Below are 8,174 nucleotides of genomic sequence, written 5' to 3'. Positions count from 1 at the left end.
TGCTGAGTAGCATTCTTGGGATGGTTGTACCAAGACTTTGTTTACCATTCACCCCTTGAAAAGCATTTGTTTATTTTCAGTGTTAAACATTTTTGTTGTTCTTGTTATGAATAATGCTATTGTGAACATCTGCATACAACAAATCTTTGTACACACACATACCTTCATGGAGGGAGGGAAGTAAAAACTTAGGAATGGGATCACTGGATTGTTGTTTAACTTGAGAAGACATTGTTAAGACGTTTTCCAAAATAGCTGTGCCTTTTTCCATTTCCATCAGTAATATGTGAACACTTCAGTTGCTTCATGTGTTTGTCAACACTTGGTGCTGTCAGTTTTTAAATTTTAGCCCCTTCACAGGGTGGCAATGATTTTTGTCTTATCTTTCAGGTTTTTAAAACATTTTTATTAGTATATGTTTGTGACACGTATGGAGTATGTTCACCGTGGGATATTGGTGCATATACATATCACATTTTGATCCCTTTTAATTCCCTTTCTCTTCTCTCTCTTCCTTCTCAATCCATCCCTGGATCCCCTTCTCTTTTCCACAAAGTGTATTGCCATGGTTCCTATCATTTTCTTTTAGTTCGCTCTTTAAATTATTTACCAATCGTAGGAGCTTTCTTGTTTAGGATGAAGATTTTACTGCTAAAAATTCCCTTTATCCATAATTAAGTGGATTATGGCTTCCAGAGACATGATCACAAAGTCATAGCATGCTTCCCTACACATGTCCTGTTTTTAATGAAAGCTTTCAAAACAATGTGTAATAACTTGAGTATTTTTTATCTAGGAAAGCAAAGAAGAAATTAATCCCTATTGAAAAATATTTCAGTCATTTTAGTTCATTGGTTTTTGTTTGGATAGTAGCAAAAGAGAAATTTTTAAATGTTTCAGATTAAAATTACATGTAATATTTTCACAATGCTCTACCTTGTATATTTTATTAAACTCAAATCTAAAGTTGAATCAGAAGGGAATATAGCTAAGGAAATCCTGCTGTTGGGTTGTAGGTCAGCATAGATCATATGCATCAGGCTTCCCTAGTCACTGTGTGTTGGGGCAGGGGAATGAGCATATATCCTTTATATATAAACCCACATACACAAAAATGCACACATGCACTCAGGATTGAGTAATGGGATTTGGATTAGCATGGATTTGGGTATTAACTGAATACTTAAATTCATTATATGAGTACTTCATCAAACAAGCATATTTTATCAACCAGTTACTTTAAAGCACATGTTGAGAGCCCTTTTAAACACGCTCTATGCTCTCTGGATTCTTAGCAGGCTAAAGTCATGGTTTCCTTCAGCAATCCTTTTTCCTACTGCTGCCGGAACTGACAACTATGACAAGCCAGATCGGGTGACTAGCCAGATATGGCATCCTTGGCTCCTCCTCCTCAGCACACTTCAGCCATGTCATTAAGGGGCAATCACAACAGCTGGTCCAGGTCTGAATCTAGACCAAAGCTACACCTCTAAAGCTCTTTTTATCTCCCTCTTTGTACCATCAGTGTTGCTAAGCTGCTTTCTGCTATCTGGCTAAAAGAATTTCCCTAGTATTTGTTATCAATATTATTTCATGTTCTTGACATCATAGAGAATTCTCAAAAATTATTTGCATAACCAAGTGCAGGAATTCACGCTGTAATCTTGGGCCAAACTCACCTGCATGTTCATCCTTTTTGGAAAAACATCTTGAAATTCTTCATTTCGATGATTTTGTTTGGAGATGCACACCTAAGCCCAGAGGCTGAGGGGCTTATAAAGAAAGAAACAAACTGGTGTGATCTTTATTTCTCAAACAGATGCCCCCAGGTATACAATATAAAGCTCTTACCATTATAAGTCAAAAAATCAGGGGTTTCTTATACTCTTCTTAAAAATGTATGATTTTTATCTGAAGCCACACATAAACAATATATTCTTCTTGTGTATTCTACAAATAATAAAAGATATATACTGCCATAGTCTTTGCTTTTTTGTTATTATTTCAAGAAAGGTGGAATTTATTCCCAAAATTTAAAAATCCATCAGCGTTCTTATTTGGAGAGTTAAGATGAAGGTACAGGGTAAAATTTCCCTTACCTTCTCTTTTCCTTTCCATTATGTCTTCATTTTACGCCATCAACGTAATACCAGAGTCTCTGTGGCAATTAACACTGCATATTTGACTACGCATTTTATAAGCAGTCCAAAAATACCTGAGAAAGAATGTCATTTCCTTAAAGAGCTGCCCATGCCAAATCAACATATAAGCATTTTATTCAGAAATGGAGGAGAAATATCCAAGATCTTGCCTTTTCCCAATGAGGCCCACTATTAATATATACCTGTGCACATTTTTATCAGAGGAACTAATAAGATGATCGTGAGGAAGCAAAGTTAGCTATTAGATAACAATTCTCCTGCCAAGAGCCATAATCTGACACAGATTGAGCTGGGCGTAGCAGTCCATTAATGGTTCACGGCTCATACAATAATGACCTACTAACCTGACGTGGTGTTGCTCTCACATTCTGCTGTCCCCTGGGATGCTACTGTCACTGTGTTATCTATTGCCTGCTTCCCTATCAAAGAAAAAAGCACAGCTGAAATGTATGTACGCATCCAGCTCTGTAGTTCATTGCACACCAACCCCGGCAACTGGAGGAACAATAGATTTATAAGTTTATCCTACATTAAGCCAAACATGCCTGACTGCACTGTAAATTACTAAATAATAAACCAGGTGGTGTAAGATCTTGACTTGGACAGAATATAAAAATCTATCAACCTGTAAAATACAATAACCATAAATGTGCTATGTAGCTGATGGTTCAGGTAAACCACCCGCCACCAGGATCCAAGGTTTCAGCAAGAAAATTGCAACAAAGGCAGGCTAAATTTTAAACTTGGCTCCCTTTTCCTTTGTGCTCCCTTTCCGCAGAGAAAAGATCACTGAGTTAAAATACTTGAGTGTTTGTTTTGGGTTGTTCAATTTCTTTGTCTGGAATTGGCCACTTCCCTTGTAATTTGCAACTGCTCCTGAACTGCTGCCACAGAGCTCAGGGCTAGGGTCTTCTTAGCCACTGCATGGCTGCATAAAGGTGCCCAAACTTCACATTCAAATGAACTTGAAAACCTTCCACACTGGCTGAAGGATGCAGAAGATATGAGAAAGATGCAACCTTAAGATGATATATATCTTCCTCTTGAGAAGAATATCTTAAAACTGGGTTAACTCAGTAAAACCCTGTCCTGAATTCTACACTTCGGCAGTCATTGCAGAAATAAAATGAAGATGAAGTAAATTGTGCTAGACTTTCCCTTGTAGCCCTCTGTCAGAGACATTCCATTTGATCAATCTCAGGGAAAAAAATTAATTTGACTTCAGTGAAAGATTCCAAAATGATCCTATAAATTACAATTCCAAAACATACAAAGCTAATTAATTTCTTTATAGGATATTTTTCAATAAGCAAACCAGGTTAAGTTTATATGATTTACAAACAGTGTTTACATTCATAGAGGTGCAACTAATTGCTACACGGTTTGACATCATTACAGGAAAATGCTGGGGGATGCAGACAGTTTAATTAGGGGTGGTTTCAAGTTCACTACATGATTACCATCACAGAGCTTTTCTAATATGCTTATACAGTACAGTAATGCTTAAAAAGTGATTACATTTTGCTCAATGTCTGTCTAAATTTTGAATGCAAAACTATAATCTCTGTATAAAGGGTTGCATTTATATAGTTGAGGTTTCTTTCTGAATCACATTCATTTGCCTCTACCCCTCAGACTTCATCTTTTCTTATTTTGCCCATCGACTATCTAGTGACTGTGTGCAAGCATTTGCATATATCACGAGAGCTCCTTCGAGCCCTTTCAAATGATGCAGAAAAACCTTCATGCTTAGAAGACGTTTTAGAAGCAGACTTTTACCATCTACATAGTTCAGGTATAGCACAAGCAATGTTCATAAATAATTTAGTTCCAAATTACAATGCATTTTCCACTTCAGTTTATAACAATTGTTTCGCCAATTTTAATTTTTAAAGTTTCATCTTGTAAGCTCAGGTTGCCAATGACAATGGTTGTTTTGACTTTGCAAGGTTGAAATTTGGGTGGGGCTGGAACTGGAGGTGTAGAATTTAGATCCCATAATGTCTGCATTAGTGTGAGCTCTCTCACAGTCTCAGAATGACCAGCGACTTGTATCACAAACATCAAGGTCCACAGTTACCACTCTTAACAAATGCATCATTATGAAACAAACCCATAGAATATTCTAGAACCCTTGGGAATGTCTAAAAACTTAATAGGCCTCCCTGGTCCTAAAGTCATTTATCATTTCATCCTGGAGAGAAGGCATCTTGGCAAGGATGACTTCTTTTAGGGCTGAGAGGAAGACAAGTTCAAACAGTATTGTGAATCCAGATGATTTAAGCTTCAAAAATACAACTACTCCACACTACTCATTATATATATATATATGTCTCCAGTTTCAGCTGAAGTCCTTACAAAACACTTTATGTTCAACTGTTATCTCCTCTGAATTCTGGCAATTTTGTTTTGAAACATGAATAAATGAAATAAGATTCCCCAAAGCAAATTATTTTATAGTGTAAGTAATACCTCAAGGGGGTATCTTGGGTTTTCATGGGAATTTCAAAATATAGACATCAGAAAAATTTTTTTCTATAAACCTCAAATTATTTGCATCTGGGCTTATTGAAAGAAACCCCTGCAACTGACCACTTTCCAGGAGCAACCCTCGCAGAAGGAGGAAAATACACAGATCGTATCGTGGTACAACTTCTTGGCTTTTGGCCTAACAAGACACGGACATTCTCATGGTCCTCAGGCATACTGGAAAATCTGTGCTTTGGGGAGCTGATTGGACTTTTCAGAAAATAGATTTGCTTCCATCAGGAGTAAGCGCTAATCTTTTTATTCAAAATCAAATAACTTATTTCTAATTGACTTTAACTTAAGGACAAAACATTATTTATCAGCTAATATGCAATTGATAAATTCCAGATCTAAAACTCTGAAGTTACCACAAGTGATTAGAGAATTGATTCTATTAGTTTTCTGTTGCTATAACAAAATACTCAAGGCCAAGTAATTTATAATAGAAAGAGCTTAATTTTGGCTCACAGTTTTGGAGACTGGAAGTCCGAGATGTGTGACCACACCTGGTGAGGGCCTCACACTACTTCATACCATGGTAGAAAGCAGAAGGACAAGTGGGCACTTGAGGGAAAGTAAGAAGAGGCAAAATACAAAGAATGACCTCAATTTATAACAACCCATTCTCGAGGCAACTAAACCAGAACCTCAAAAGTAGGAACATAGTAGTAACTACTATGAACCCAAAGCCACTGAAGAAATGCATAACTCCTTAAAGGCCCTGCCTCCCTCAGTGACAAGCACACTTACATATGGGTTTTAGGACAGACAAACCATATTCAAATCACATAAAATATTAAAAACTTGCTTTAAAACCCATATCGCTTATCTCTGACAGACCACAGAGCAACCACTTTCTACCTATTTCATGAATCATTAGCATCACCCCTTCCTAAAGCCTCTTGAGAGGGTCTTTCTTATTAATTCTTCTACAAATTCTTCTCTTCCCATGATTCTCCCACCAGAAGCTCCCTCCTTGCCTCTCTGTCATATGCTCTAAAGGACACCTGGATACACTTACCTGAAATACAGATAAGTTTACAAACAAGACAATCATGACCATTATGACCATCCCAGAGATCTATTAATCTCACTCCTGCACACTCCACCTGAAAGTAGACTCAGCCCTAACTCATGGCTGAATCCATAAAGAACTGTGCTCACAGTGATACTAAGCCTTTGGCTCCAGCTTAGACTGAGCAAAAATGAGCCCTTGAGGCAATGATACCATACATTCAAGGCACATGACCAGGACCATGGCTCAAGTATTGATTCACATCCTCAGTTTCCACATAAGCATCACCAAAAGATCCGTTTTTCCTTCCTTCTGTTTCTGATACTTACGGCTCTAGAGAATTGACCCAGTACATGTTTAATTCAATAAGTCCATGGTAATTGATAGATCCCAAACATTATACCTGAGTAAAAATGAGCCACAGGCCACTTCATAGAAGGTCCCACCTGCCTGTATAAAGTCTGAAATAAAATGAATACCACAATTTCCTAACATTAAGTGACTTCCATCTCCCATAAAAACAGCCTTTTGCCATCCTCCTATTTACAGAGAACTCACACACAGCAAGTGCTGAAGACTCTTTACATGCATGGGAAAATGTCCTGATCCCTGTGCAAATTCCTGTCAGGGGCACTGAGGGATGGAATTTCCAACAAGCTTGTAGTCTATGCACCTCGGAAACAGAGAGCTCTCCCAACTTTTACTGATGCTCAGCTCTCATCAGCAGGTCACCTTCCTTGGTCAAAGCATGAATACCAAAATTTCAAATGTCACTTTGGCTTACTGCCAGATAGCTCCTCTGAGGACTCCATCCTTGAGCTAGATCTGGGCTATTTAACCAGCATCTCACTTTTGACTTTATCCAGAGGTCTAGTTCCTGGCTCTCAGCTCTCACTCTACATTTTCTTGGCCTTCTTCTCATTTCCAGCATTAACAGATAGGGGTGTGTGTGTGCATGTGTGTGCGTGTGCGTGTGTGTGCGTGTGTGCATGTGTGTGTAGGGTTAGATAATACTTCATCATGAAAAAATCAGTTTGAGTCATTTTCAAGAATTAATGAGTCAGTCATTAGGATGTGAGGACGGCCACACCGTTACTGCACAGGCTATTTACAGATTTTTTGGTTTACTTTGAGAGCTATTGCTCCACTCGTGTGTGGCAGAAAAATGAGATTTCGGCAAATTTTTTGCGTATTTTTAATTTTCATGATGAGTCTCCTCCTTATCCGCGGACAGAGACCAGCTAATTTGGCCCTGAGAAGAAAGCTACGCAGACACAACTGCTTTCAGCGGAGATGCCTGCCACTCCATTCCTGGGTGCCCTTCCCCAGAGAGAACCTGTAGCTGGTGGCCTTGGGCCTGCAGGAGGGAAGAAAGGGCTGGCTCACCTCACTCACTGCAAGGGCCTCACTGTGACATCTACATGACTGCTCAGACATCACTGTCCAGAAAACATCTGAGGTGGGTTTTTAAGAAGGAAAATTACATAAGTTGAAAAGTGAAGTCTGAACCACCATTATTTGCCTTCATAACGAAAATCTCTCCTCTTTTTCTGTGCATTATTATTCTTATACAAATTAAAAGGAAAATATTTTGTAATGTTTTCAAACTCCGTAATGGTAAAAAATGTAAGAATTTAAAGGTTTTTTTCCCTACTCCTATAATTTTCCAAAAGTATGCTTTAAAGTATTTAATCTAAAATCAAATGCACTGGGGCTGTAGCTCAGCAGCACAGCACCTGCCTGGCAAGGGCGAGGTCCTGAGTTTGATCCCTGTACCAAAAAAATAAAATAAAATAAAATAAAATCAGATACTTTAACTGGATTTACAGAATAGGGAGAAAATAATCAATTCATTAAGTATTTATACTGGAAAAAGTTATTCTTGTCATTTTATATGGTAAGCTTTAGTGTTTATAAAAGTATGATATTGTATTTTATAAAGGTGTAAAAGAAAGTATAAAAAAATGAATTAATGAGTCCATGAAGACAAAAGGAGAGCCACAAAGCTCTGTCTAAAGCTGCTGTGTGTTAACTAGGCCCGTGGTTAAGTATTCGTGGCATACAAAACCCATTTCATGGCATACAAAATCCAGCATACAAGGCTCAGCAAAATCACAAATGACTGTATGTCATGGACCTTCCAGGTCACCTACAAATAGCCAAAACCACAAAGGTCAAATCACAAATTCCAGCGGTCTGCTGAATCAGGTCCCCAAACCAGTCCCACAGGCCACAAATGTTCAATCAAGTTCACCTCATTCTTTTAATTGAAATGTGACCCTGATCCATTGACATCAGTTACTGCAGACCCCAGTTAATATTATTTGATTCCTAGACCCTGCAAAGGAATATATTAGAAAGCTCTTGACTTCAAGTAACAGAAAATTCCAATGGAACTGGCTTCAACAATGGGAAATTCTATCTCACAAGAATTCCTGTACTGGTTTATAGAGTGCTGATTCACTGAC

The 8,174-nt window shown here is 38.1% G+C and overlaps 1 pseudogene; it reads left to right on the top strand.

The window, feature by feature from the left end:
* The first annotated feature begins 6,766 nt into the window (after positions 1 to 6,766).
* Positions 6,767 to 7,066, top strand: LOC106008856 (apelin receptor early endogenous ligand pseudogene; annotated as a pseudogene).
* The last annotated feature ends 1,108 nt before the right edge of the window (positions 7,067 to 8,174 follow it).

This window comes from Heterocephalus glaber, unplaced genomic scaffold, assembly GCF_053883595.1.
Source record: "Heterocephalus glaber isolate CG9 unplaced genomic scaffold, H.glaber_assembly_v1.0 deba00001497, whole genome shotgun sequence".
NCBI classification, from domain to species: Eukaryota; Metazoa; Chordata; class Mammalia; order Rodentia; family Bathyergidae; genus Heterocephalus; species Heterocephalus glaber.
Note: the sequence above shows the minus strand (reverse complement) of the source record. Positions and strands in the feature narration are given on the sequence as shown.